Source organism: Tachypleus tridentatus, chromosome 8 (genome assembly GCF_004210375.1).
Source record: "Tachypleus tridentatus isolate NWPU-2018 chromosome 8, ASM421037v1, whole genome shotgun sequence".
Classification (NCBI taxonomy): Eukaryota; Metazoa; Arthropoda; class Merostomata; order Xiphosura; family Limulidae; genus Tachypleus; species Tachypleus tridentatus.
The window spans coordinates 69,430,282-69,444,395 of NC_134832.1; the positions used below are offsets into that span (position 1 = coordinate 69,430,282).

Consider the following 14,114-nt stretch of genomic DNA (forward strand, 5'->3'; position numbering starts at 1 on the left):
AAAAAACAAACCAATATGTATATTAAACATTCACAACATAAATACCATAGTTGACCTAACAATATCAATTGGTAGTTTTGTTACAAAACAATGATATAAATTGTAGACCATTACTATTAAAACAAAGAAGCATGACACAAACTGTTTATTATATATATTAACACCAGAGGGACATTTAGAGTGTTCCTTCTACCACACACATTATACTCTTTAACACTGTAAATACCTGACAGCCATAAAGCTTCTTATTTCCAAAGAATGCAACATGTAGATCTTCAATGTTTTCAGTTTACTAAAATGTTTAGTTAAAATAAAGTTATTTCAATTTTAAGTCTATCTCATGCTACGTTTATCATTTTTATAAAGTACTTCATAACTTAATGTTTCATGAAAAATTCAAAATCTTCCTATTAACAGTAAGCAGAGCCAATCTTTATACATATACTCAAAAGGTGATATACAAAACTAACTTTTATCTCTGTATTTCTATAGACTGGTGGAACTTTTAGGCAAATAGGTCTATTCAGATACCAATAACTATTTTGAATCTATTCAATGTCACACAGCGTGGCTTTCAAATGCATAACTAAACTTTTGGAAAAGAAATATCAATAACTAACATACTGAGCAAGAGCAAGAATTTAAACTGAACAAAATACACTATTCATTTCAAGCAGGCCAAACTAACCTACCAATCCTTTGACTATTTATGTGCATGTGAAACTGAATGAGTGTTTAAATTTTTATCAGTACAACATATAACCCAATAAAGGTGACATAAAATATTTTAACTAGATTGACTGTTCTTTTTTTAGGATAATATAGAGCAATGATTAGTAGGGCACATTACAAGTACAGATGTTGATGTCATTTATGTCAATAATAACAGAAGACATTCCTGTCATGTTTAGATGTACATAAAAAAATGTGTGCATTACATGAAAGATGGCAGTGACAACAGTTAAAAAAATGTTAAAACAGTTTTCACAGAATAGAAAAAAAAAATTACAGAAAATGAATGGGAATTACAGAAAATGATAATGTAAAGAAATATATAGGAAACAATACTAATATATGGGAAATAGAAAAATGAATAAAAATATAGGTGATATTAATATATAGGAAACAATACTAATATATGGGAAATAGAAAAATGAATTAAAATATAGGTGATATTAATATATAGGAAACAATACTAATATACCGGAAATAGAAAAATGAATTAAAATATAGGTTATTAATAAAAAAAAAATACAAAGTTGTTTTGAAATTTTTTTAAGAGATGCACAAAGGTCATTAATTCTAGGACTAAGAATGATGTCATACTGTTATAGAATTTAACAATGCTATCCAATAAACATCCTTAATTTCTTTCTAAAAGTGGAAAAGATTCACAAATAACAATGAACAGTTATGTTGAAACTTGAGAAAAGTAAGTAACCTTAAATAATATCAAACCTAATGAAGGACAGTTGCTTGAAACACTAGTTAAATAATGTAACTGTTTTGTCCTTTTAACTTTAGGTGTTTATAAAAACAATATTTCTTTTGTGAAGTAAGAGAGGATTCCATATACTGTAGACCAGCACAGTGCTTCCTTGTACCTAGACAAGCATGAGACCTGTACAAGTAAAACTTTATACAACCTTCCCTAACAATGGCTAGTGACCAATAAAAGCCAGCCTATTAACCTGAGACACACACAAAATCATCCTCTAATACAAAGAAAAAGCAATATGCAACAAAATTCACATAATACAAACTTGAAACTCCCTTAAGTTAAAAAAAAGAAAAACAGACCTCCATGATGGTCACTGAATATTAAAACTACTGTATATATATAAACCAGTCTCTGTATCAAAAAGACTAATGACTGATTTTCAGCCACGACCACTAAATAAATAGTTCTTTGAGATTTCCAAGAATATGGAAGCAGATTATTAGTCAAAACACAGGATAAAAGTAATGAGTAACTAGTATCTAGTAGTTAATAAAAAAAAAAAGTTCTCATTTAACAATCAGACAGAAGTGACCATACAGGTTACTAACCATGACAGTTCATGAGCATCAGAACTATGGGATGAACTAAACAAATACAAAAACTTGTTCACCATTTACCATTCAGATAACTAGACTAGACTGATGTTTCAGGCAAGACTAAGAAAAGAGGATTCTAAAGTATTCTAGAGATGTTTCTCAAGCAAATTAGAATGACCAAATACAAAGTTCACCAAAATAATTATAACAGAAGTAAACAATCTGACTAACAATTACTTTGAAATTCTTTTAAAGCCTGTAGAAAGGTCCAGTGATTTAGTCAACAGAAAAAATATAAAAAAAAGAGAATAAAAGCAAATAACTTCATGAAGAAATCACAATTCCAAGAATTACGTGACAAAATAAGTCACTCTCATTTACAGCTGTGATAAGACATGTAACTGGATTACTCGAAGTTCAAGAGAGCGAAGTCAACAAAAAATGTATCAATTACAAACATATATGTGACATTTATAATCACAAGTACAAATGCCATAAATACATTGACGGATGTCACTGACAATGAATGTAAATCTCGTGTATATATTTGGTTCCCAGATACACAAAAAGTGTTCTTGACTGAAGCCAACAGGCAAAAAATTCCACATTAAAATGCACACAGAAGCATTTAAATGACATAGTCTTAAGTACTCACATCAGAAACTCAATGATGAGTAGTGTTGATAAACAAAATAACACTGAAAGTCACGCGTTTATCTGATCAGAACAGCAGCATTTTAAAATTAATTTATATGCAAATTACTGAATTATGTGCAAAATTTAATTAAACATCTTTACAATCCATGCATGTGAATGAAATTAACATTATAGTATATAATTTAATGTTTATGTTATCCAAGTTTTAATTCTTTGTTACAACAGAAACATTTAAAATAAATAGTTTGCTTGTCACATGATCCAAGTTATATAAAAAAAATCTCCAATTTAACAGAAACTGACTGTAAACACATAAGCTCACAATGCATACAACTGTCTAGATGCCAATGTATTTTCACATGTCCTTTTGAGACATACGATATATGCAGTCTTAGAACTCAATCCACTGCAAAAGAGAAATAGATTTTACAGCCTTTATGGGTGTTATGCCAATCTTCTATACTTTGGAAACAAATTTATGATGTACAAGTAATTAGTTAATACAAATGTACAAAGCTGTTATAAAGAGCTCAGTGTACACTCCATTCCACCAACAGTTAATATGAAATTGGTGTACAGTTTTGTACTGAAGTCAAAGTAACAGCCTGCAGTACTATTGTCTACAGCACTTACAGTGGTTTGTTACCTCAAAATGCTATAGTTAGAGACAGTTGAACTGTACTTAAATCTAATTTTTATATTTTAGTTGACTATGTATAATTTATGTTTTAAAAATCCTATTTGAGTGATTTAATGGTTTTTATAAGCTTAACTTGTTACATGGATTGTGAAAGCTTTATAAACAAGATGGTATCTATAACAGCCATCCTGTTTTGGCAACACATCTATGTGGGGAATTTCTCAAAATAACTTCTTCATAAAAGGCCTATTGGTATCAGTTAACATATCAGAATAAATAGACAAAGAATTTTAAAGGAGAATTAAAAATAAACTATAAATGAAAAGATAAAGATGTTAAATTACAAATATGTGAAAAAGATGACTATACTAGTGAATTTCTATAAAGATGTAAAAGGTATGTACACATTTTTGTTAATTTTAAAAACATTTCCCTGCACTCTCTGTTGATGATGATAAATAGAGTTAGTAATACAGTGCATAAAAGAGAAAATAAAGTACAAATATTTACCTTAAAAAACAGCAACTGATGTTCATTTGTGAGGTTCTAGAGGTTATGCAAATGAAATGTAAAAACTGTAAGGTAAAAAGTATTATTTTTATACTTTATGTAAAAATTACTTTGCATGTGAACTACTCAGAGTCCAAGTGTAAATAACTACATTAAATAATGAATTTTATCAGAAAAATCCAAAAAATATTTACAAAATAAAACTTTTGCTGAAACTACTTACTTTAATGAAAGTTTGTTATCAAGTTTTAAGGAAATAATTTCATTAACTAGTTTCATTTTTGAAAGGCATTTCATGAGAGTTGCATACTTTTCTTCCTGTGAGCATATATCATTCTTCAAGGTTTAATGTCTTCCATAATTTAACTGTTAATTACATATCTATATACATAATGTATGGCTATGTTACATACGTATACAATATTAATGACTATTCTACAGCAACCACATAAAATGTATTTAGTCCAAAAGCAATGTTTACATTACTTGTAATATCTTTTAATATGAACTTAAATAGTAGAGTTTTGTAAAGGTTTACTAACCTGCCTAAGATCAGCAAAGCACATCTGGAGTGCACCTTCTTCAAACCCTCTAACAGGTTCTGAATTAGCAAACACTATTGAAGACAAAAAAGAACTCAGTTTAGTTTATATCCATTAGTGAATAATTATTATCTGCATTTGTTTTGAAGGCCTTAACATAAAATATTTGGATTGTCAACACAATTCAGTTTTATTGAAGCATAAAATGCTGTTTTGGTTTTGTCTTTGATCTGCTTCAACATAGTCAAAAAAGCCAACCTCCAAATGCAGTGGAGATTGTGTGATAAGTTTATCAAAATGTGTGGAATAAGATTGACCTCATCAACTTTTGTAGAAACTTACTGCAATGAAAGAAGTATTTTCATAATAATGCATTATTATGGCCATCAAAACTGAACATGATTTACAATGAAATAGTTCCAAGGGAGGCAGGAAACCTGAAAGTTGTTCTTAAAAGATAAATGAACCCTTAAACAAATAATACTGTGTAAGACTATTAAGTATTCTGATTATTTACACAACTGAAAAATAAATAAGAACAAAACTACAATAAGAATTTCATTAATTAATCAACAACAAAATAAATCTCTTCACAGAGAACTAAATTTCATTAACAAAAATACAATTCCTAATTGACCTAAAACTTTAAGAAGTTAATTATTCTTGGGTATCTTTGAAATTAGATTTTGATAAAAATGGTTTTATGTTTCAGATGTGGTTTAAATAAACAGTTTCAATTTTAAGGTAATAACATTAAAGTGTGATGGTCCATAAGGTACAAATTTTCCAAACTCTTCAAATTTCTTGATTTGCATATACTGTGTTAACCTTATTTCCCCAGATGTTAAAAGCTTTAAAAAATAACAACAAAAGCACTTTCAATTTTGTCCATAAATCATCCATAAAAAGATCATAGCATAATGTGTTTGCTAAATGACCAATTTCCATCTTCAGTCATTGTCTAATTCAACAGAAATACCTTTGTTGTAATATATGGAAAATAGTCAAGTAAGGAAACTGTTATTGTATTAAAGTCTATCTTTATACTGTGCTGTTTGTGTCCCAGGAACCACAGTACTTACATTATACATACATTGCACCTCACTACTATAACAACTGAATAACACAAGCAAAACCAGGTTAATATATGTGATTCATCCTCACTGTCAAGCTGAATTCAGGAAAAGTACACCTTACTTAAAAAGATGGGACTAAATATTTGTCCACAGAAAACCATCCTTTCCTTTTCACTACTGTCTTACATTATACACTATATCTTATTAGTATGATAAAGCTGACTTAAAACTGTAAAATGTTCAAAGTTGCATCACCTACTTCAATCTTTTTTATCTACCTTTGTACTAAACTCACTGACTCTTTAATCTTTTGGGATCTTCTAGAAATTTTTCCCTCTGTCCAGGATGTTTTTTTGGCCTCCAAATTAACAAGTTAGGGCTGAGAGATGCCTTGGGTCTCTTTTACAACTGGATGACATATCCATATCGAGGCTTACAATATAAAATTGAATATAAGGCGCCTTGTTAATTTGGAGGCCAAGAAAACATACTAGAGAGAGGGAAAAATTTCTAGATGATCCCAATTTTCATAAAAATATAGGTGATTTTCAACAAAATAAGATGTTAAGCAGGGCAACAGTGAAAGTTATGTTTCCTATACTGAAAATGTATTTCATATAACTAGTCTCATTTAGTGCTGCCCTTTATGTGAAAAAAAAGAAAGAAAAACATGCCACAAGTCTTTTCCTCCCTTCCTTTGGAAATGACTCATTTTAATGTCTCTCATGCAAATTATCATGGATAATCCTCCACAAAGGAAAGTGCTATACACTCATTATACGTGCGACTTCCTCTATTCAGTTCTATCAAATTACTGTTTTGAGTTTTAGTGAAGAATTGAATCACTCATTTTGAGTGGAGAGGAAGTACATTTTATGTATAGAAAAACTAACTTCTAATATGGTACATCAGCTGTGCTTATATAATCAGATAGAATCACACACTGAATTGGTACAAGGGATGAAAAGAAGCACCCTTTGAAAGAGTACGAAGGGCACACCTTGAGTCTAAAGTATTAGATATGAAGACATGATGTGGGAGACTACACTATTTCTAAACCAGCCATACTCTTCACCAATCTGGGAAATGTGTTGTATATTCTGGTAGACAAAAACTGAGAAGTAAATCTAATTAGTATTGGGGAAAAATGGAAGTGTCCCGAGACACAAAGTGGCTAGGGCATGATGGACTGTACTTGACAACTACATCCAAAATCTATGCTGCTGGAAACTGACACAGATAGAGGGTAGGTGTAGAATGAGGATCATACCATCTTCACCTAAAATTAATGAGACCAGAAGGGATATCAAACCCCTGACTCCTGAAGAGAGCGTATGTTAAGAATTCAAAATGGTATATCAACTTAGAAAACCTGATGACCTGGATTGAAAAAATGTGTATGAGAGAGAAATTGACCAGAACCAACCTAAGACAAATAACATCTTCAGAATAAGCTACACAAAAGACAGTTGATGAGAAACAACCAGAACAATCCCAAGTTCCTCCACCATGCTGTATCAAGACGATTGTAAGACGTAGGCACCTACTGTTTGTAGGCCCTACCAGCCATATAAGTTAAACCAAAAATTAACTTTTATGGAAAATTTTCATGGACCTATAGTTTTCATAGGCCCTAGGCACTGTGCCTAATAAATAATTCAGCCCTGCCTCCACAATACAGATAAAGTATAATTGAAGGAGGAAGTCAAACATATTCACTACAATGTGCAAAACTTATGTTTTTTTGCTTTTACTCTATATTATAAAACAAAAAAAGGAGACTGAGAAACTGATTGAAAGACTATGACAGATAGCCAGTCTTCAGTTTTAATGACAACAACAAACAGCTGGAATAGAAACTGTGAAAGAGATGATTTCCAGATTCAATGTTCTGTTGGACAGAAGGTCTTGAACTACCTCCAACAGAAGCTGGCTGTTAATGGGATCCTGAGGAAGGAAAGAAATGGATATATGTGATAAAAGAGGAAGGTAAAGGAAGCATAGGACATGTCCAAATAATCCACCAATCTGTGGTGAAACACTGCCAAGGGAAGAAAGTCACACAACTGAGCTCCCATCCAGTTATCAACTGGTACTGTTGATATTAATGATGATCTACACTGAAAAAAAACACCTGGAAAGAGGAACAGGTAAAAGCTGGGGAGCACTAGGATGGGAAACAGGAATAGGGGCTTGTCTTGATTCCAACTGTGGCAAATGTGCTACCAAAAATGAAAGGGTAGAGTGTTGATGCAGGTGTTCCCAGCATACATTTCCAAAGGGTCTGGAATACGTTTGAAAATATACTAAGAAACAGAGCTACACATGATTTCCTAAGTGGGCAGCAAATAAATCTGACAGAAGGCTGCATTTTGACCCAGTATGTTTCAACAACAGAAAAATTATGTATGCAAGGTGAGAGTAGAGAATGAAAAATGAGTTATCTTAGAAGTAACAAAGGAGAGGCTGTTCCTCAAATACCTCAGGACTTTCGTACAGAGTACCTGAAAGTAAATGTATGGTAGATAAATACCACAAAAGTAAGGATAATACAGAGGCATGGGTTAAAAGCACTGGAAGTCAGGGGGTACTCCCAAATTGGCAAAATAGATTCCAACACCTGTGAGTCTTACAACAGATAGGCTACTTGATGGTTCGTCAAACAAACTGTCCACAGTATATAGGAAGCAAGACATGCTGGAACTCTCAACCAATTATGAAGTAAAATGCTTTGTATGAACCCTAATATCCAAAGAAAGTGGGAAAACTAAATATGGTAAAGAAGAACTGAGAACTATCATACAACAAAAAAGGATGAGGATTGTAGGAAATCATAAAAGGAATAAAACATCACATACCTGAGAAATCATACCTAAATACGCAATATTAGACCGAGCTGACTCTGCAGGAGGTGTACAGGGAAACATGAGAAAATCCTGTGGTGGAAAAAGGCTATAAAAATCTTTCTCGGAATGAACAGGTTCAGATTGTTCATGAGGTGAATAACTTCAAGAGAAAGTGGCTGACTCACAGAACGACCAGTCTCTCATTGAATAATTGCAGATAATTCCATTAACAGGGTTGCTTGCACCTCCAGCCACAGTTACAAAACCAGCACTCTGTGCTATATCTACCTCATGTGCTTCGTAAGCACTCACGAATTTTTCAAAAACAAACATGTACAATATTATTTCAACTATACTTTGTCCTATCCATTGCCGACGACCAAACACAATAAGCACAATCTTTATATAAGCAGCTTGTCACAGCAACGAATCTTACGGTGAAGACGTTTTCTAAACTGATAGAGTGTGATCACAATTAATTATACTTGTGAGAAGACATTGATATTAGGCCTGTGATGTAATTAACTCCACGATTTTTATATTCAGCCCCCTAGGTATCTTCATGGGAGAAAATAAATAAATTTCTTTTTCTTGTAATTCTGTTCCAACCAGTATGTAAACAGTTTGTTTATGATGCTTTTATTTTTAATATTTTAACTCAAATTGGGAAACTTAAGGGAAGAATAGAAACTTTTTAAATTCCGTATATATAATTTACCTGCCAGGCGAGTTGTTTGAACTATTTTCACAACAATAATTGTGATTATTTAGCAAGTATTATTGTGAAACAACAATGTCTTATTTTGTAATAAAATAACGTAAACATTAGATGTTTTTCACACATATTTCAATTTGTATATTTTAAATTCAAATCAAAGCTCTTTAAAAATGGAACTGTGGTTTCTGTAGCCTCATCATAAATTTCACACCTTTTAGTTTCTGTACTTTGTCAGCTTTTAGCGTTTAATCCGTAACTCCGTAACTTTTATCAGCTTTTAGTATTTATTCCGGAACTCCGTAACTTTTATGATATATTGTTGTGGTGTTTCTTCGTTGCCTCTAAGCATGATGTGAAACAACAATATCTTATTTTGTGATAAAAATAACGTAAACACTGGACGTTTTTTTCACACATATTTGAATTTATTTATTTTAAATTCAAATCAAAGCTGTGTAAAAATAGAGTTGTGGTTTCTGTAGCCTCATCATAAATTTCACACGTTTTAGTTTCTGTACTTTGTCAGCTTTTAGCGTTTAATCCGGAACTCCGTAACTTTTATGATATATTGTTTGTAGTTCTTACGTGCTTACAATATTTATAATATTAACAATGAAACAGTATCTTAGCAACAGAGATAATTAGGAGACATTTTGGAAAACGTTCAAGTTACTACTGCGAGCAAACTTTAAGATATAGAGATGGTGAAGTTCTTTTTTAAAACATTGATTTTTACAGCATTATATGCTGTAATAATAGCAATGCCTGGACACATAAAGCTTAAACCTCAAAGTATTATACTTGGCGCCCCACAGGTGATTCCGTGTGTCCCTGACAGCTATGGGATCAAAACTTATACCATTGATGTTTTCCAGTATTATTGGTTTGGCCCCTACGGTGGAATAGCAACAGACGATGATAAAATTCGAGTAAACAAAGCCACGGGTGATTTAATGATTTATAAATTTGATTTTTCTGATACCGGTGTGTATAAGTGCGTTATTGAATACTCAAAAAACTGGGAGATAAAAGCACACAAACCAATTTTCATCACTCATTTCTTGGAAGGTAAATGCTTATAAGAATCGATTTTGGTAGTGTTTAGAAGTTAAAAAAAACTTTAAATTATGAATCGGATTCCATCCATTTTTACTACAATTTACGTAAAGTGTTATAAGTTCGATATATATTTAATGATTGTACATTAATTTTCCAAAATCCATGAAATCACCTTTCCAACTACCAACATACAGCTCACCGCCATTGTTTCCGCGTTAAGCCTGAGGTGTTAAAATGTTGAAAATCAAACTTGTCTGCAGATATAAATTTATCATTACGAAATAATTTTTGATTTATTATTATCATATTGTTTGTTTGTTTTGGAATTTCGCACAAAGCTACTCGAGGGCTATCTGTGCTAGCCGTCCCTAATTTAGCAGTGTAAGACTAGAGGGAAGGCAGCTAGTCATCACCACCCACCGCCAACTCTTGGGCTACTCTTTTACCAACGAATAGTGGGATTGACCGTCACATTATAACGCCCCCACGGCTGGGAGGGCGAGCATGTTTTAGCGCGACGCGGGCTTACGAGTCGCACGCCTTACGCGCTTGGCCATGCCGGGCCTATTTTATCATATACAATAACTAAATACACACATAGATATGAATAAATTTAATCAATAGCATAACACAATTAATGAAATTAGACATTCCGTGAAGTCAGAAAACGAGATAACCTTATGTTAGAAATTAGAAAGGTTTTGTTGTTTTCTTTACAAGTCATAGAACAAATAATTTTAAAAAATCAAAAGTGTTGAATGATTTCTTTAATCGTCTGTGAAAATATTGAAATTACAAAATGCTACAGTGTTATAGCAGAAAAATGTTTCTTTTGTTCATCACCACCCACCGCCAACTCTTGGGCTACTCTTTACTGACCAATTCGATCTGGGTGTAGTGGGATTGACCGTCACGTTATAAGGCCCCACGGCTGAAAGGGCGAACATGTTTGGTGTGATGGGGATTCGAACCTGCGACCCTCAGATTACACGTCGAATGCCTTAACACATCTGGCCATGCCGGGCCTTTAATTACCAAAATTTGCGTTTTTCATATAGGAAAGCTACAAAGGGATATCCGCTGTACCAACCGAGGGGAAATCGAACCCTTAACTTTAGCATTGTAAATCCTTATTTATTATTAATTATGAAAATACATTGATTTGAAACCTCCTGTGACTTACGATACAATAGATAAAGAGCAAGATAAGCCATCAACTATATTTGTTAGATTTCCAATGTATGAGCTTTCACGAAGAAAAGTAGTTAATAATTTGTTATGAGCCTAAAGTGTCATATCAGGTCAAAAAATTCCCCAAGTGGCCCAGCAAACTGTTTGCGTGCTTCCAATGCTAGAAACCGGGTTTCGATATTCGTGATGGGCAGAGCATAGATAGCCCATGATGTAGTGTTGTGCTAAATTACAAATAAACAGTGCAAAAATATTATTTCTTATGTCAACAATACTCTAACTACGAACCATCTTATACTTTATTTTAGCATGCGTACAACCTCGTGAAAACTACCAATGTCCTGAAGGACTCATACTGAGACATAACCTGTGTTGTAAGTTGTGCTTTCCTTCAAAGCGTTTATATGTGTGATCAGTATTTGTGAATTATAATTTTTAAATAAATCGAAAAAGGAAAACTGTTTTGAACAAACTAAGCAGTAAATTAGTTATTATATACTTCATCCATTATTTTATTTTTAATTGTCAAAGTTAACATTGTAAACATTTCAAGCTTTTTTCTTAGATCCAAGTCAAACAGGAACGGTGGAAGAAACATACGTTCCTTCTCCAAGAAAATGTAAGTTATGCTACATATAAGATTACGTAAAACGTACCTTTAACGTGAGATAATAAGTGTGGAAAGGTTGGTGACAAAATGTCGTGATGGAAAAATATTACTGTGACGATGTTTGTGTTGACGCGTGCTGTTCTTTCTTCCCATTAAATTTCTTCAATCCCTTATTCATGAAGGTAAAAAATGTAGTAAGGTGTGAAGACCCGATCTCTTATAATATTCCAGTACATTGTGGACATTATTTTCTATTCTAAATAATAAATCTCTTACCATTTCACCACTCATAGTAACTTAGGTAAAACATGATTCACCAAACCACGTCTATCATTCCCACTAATTCACTGTTCACAGTTTGAGCTTTTCTGTTGTCTGAAGTAAGTTTTTGGACCAGTAATTGTATGTCTTAAGTATTTTCCTCCTCCTAGTATTGTTGTATTATTTAAACCTTGACTATTTTATAAAAACTGGTTGACTAGAGCAGAGTTTTACATTAGTTTACAACAAAAGACCGTCCATGTACTTTCCCTTTGAATTGTTACCGATAGTTTTCCAATATATTCTCTTTCGTTTGTAGTTCATTTATACACTAATTACAGATTTCTTTGAATAGTGAAACATATAAACAGTATTCAGATTACAAATTGCTAGTAAGTCAGTGTCGACAATCATACATTCTTGGAAGTCTGAGAACTCGTTACATTTGCCTTTTGTCTTGTTACGAATATATATAACTGATGTAATGGCGGTCAGTCACGTGACGCATCAAAATGATCATCCTGATTTGATATGAAAACACAGTCAGTGTATTTTGTTGTCATAAGATATGATAAGTAAATATCTTTACTTGGATTATCAAGGAAGAAAGTTAATCTAAAGTGATACTTCACACTTCTTTACCTGTACTGTTTTATCCATGTGCATTAAACTTATACGTGTTTGAATAAAGAGTGGAACTTCTTCGATTCCAGTAACTCAGAACGCTGTGGTTATCTTGTTATTTTCACTGTAAGTATACCAAATGAAACGTAGCCTCCTCCAATACTATCATATAACAAAAACAAATTGCACTTGACTAACTTTCTTTTTAACTTGTATTTTTCCATTTCAGCACCATCCATGTCAGAACATACGATTCCATTGGTAACTGCTGCAGTAGGGATACCACTTTTGTTAATTTTTTTAAGGTAAGAACAAAACAGTATTTTTTTATGTTTTGTTTAATAGATCTTAATATAAGTTCTATGTTATTAATAGTTGAACCATGTGTGTATATACTTAATAATGAATTTAAAGGGGCTGAGAAATAAAAAAATATTAGTTACTTTATTTTAATTAGAATGATAAATAATCAAAAGGTTACAAACGCTTGCATTAAAAAAGAAATATATAAGGGGAAATTAGCATCATTAGTTTACAATAAAGTGTATTTTAAGTGTGGAGATTCACTTAAAGCTTAAATTGTGGATCACTTTTTTACAATAATACAAGTTCTTATGATGAAAAACATTCCTTGTAAGTATGTTATTGTTCAACCTGTTTTTTATATGTAAATACAATAAGGTACTGTGCGTGTCAGTAGAAATACTTGAAATTGAAACGTGTAAAATATGGGTAACCTAAATTATTACAATTCGAGTAATTAAGATAAATATAAAAGGCATTTTCATTCAAAAAAGTTCTTTAACTAATTAATGATTTTCAGTTTATTTCAATATGGTCTTAAAATTGAAATTTATCAGCGAGTATAATAATTATTCAATTATCCCTCTTAAGCCATAACATTTTATTCCTGTTTACATTTGTTAACTTTATTTTAAAGAGATGCAGCAGGGGTCAAATTGCCATGTTCACCGTGGGGAACTGAACCCGCCTATTTTAGTGTTATATGTTCATATACGTACTGACGTTCCACTGGGAGAGAACGTCCCTGTGGCTGTCGTTGTTAAATATTATTATTTCTAGATTATAATTATATTCCATTTTTAATTGACATAACACTGATGTACAAATAAGAGTCAAATTAAATCATCCATGTTATTTATTAGCGCTTTTCTTTTGTAGTGTCATTATTTGGAAGTGCAATTGTTGTAGATATAAAACAGTAAAATCAGCTAACACAGAAGACCATACAAATAAAGATGATAGAAAAAAATTAAATATTCACTTGTACCACAAAAGATGAAGACCAGTCTGTTAATAGAGACGATAAGAGAAAATGTAAA

General features: G+C 32.0%; 1 long non-coding RNA gene across 16 annotated transcripts in view; it reads right to left on the reverse strand.

The window, feature by feature from the left end:
- LOC143222585 (uncharacterized) overlaps positions 1 to 8,827 on the reverse strand; it is a 69,350-nt gene extending 60,523 nt beyond the window's left edge. For 9 of the 16 annotated variants that reach the window (XR_013012348.1, XR_013012351.1, XR_013012353.1 and 6 more), the window contains exons 1-4: positions 8,321 to 8,815; positions 4,387 to 4,460; positions 3,845 to 3,880; positions 227 to 292 (exon numbers count right to left, since the gene is read on the reverse strand). This is a non-coding gene — a long non-coding RNA (uncharacterized LOC143222585). Of the gene's footprint in view, positions 1 to 226; positions 293 to 3,844; positions 3,910 to 4,386; positions 4,461 to 8,320 lie in introns of all 16 variants that reach the window. The other 7 variants (XR_013012360.1, XR_013012359.1, XR_013012358.1 and 4 more) reach the window with 3 other exon arrangements.
- Positions 8,828 to 14,114: the final 5,287 nt, after the last annotated feature.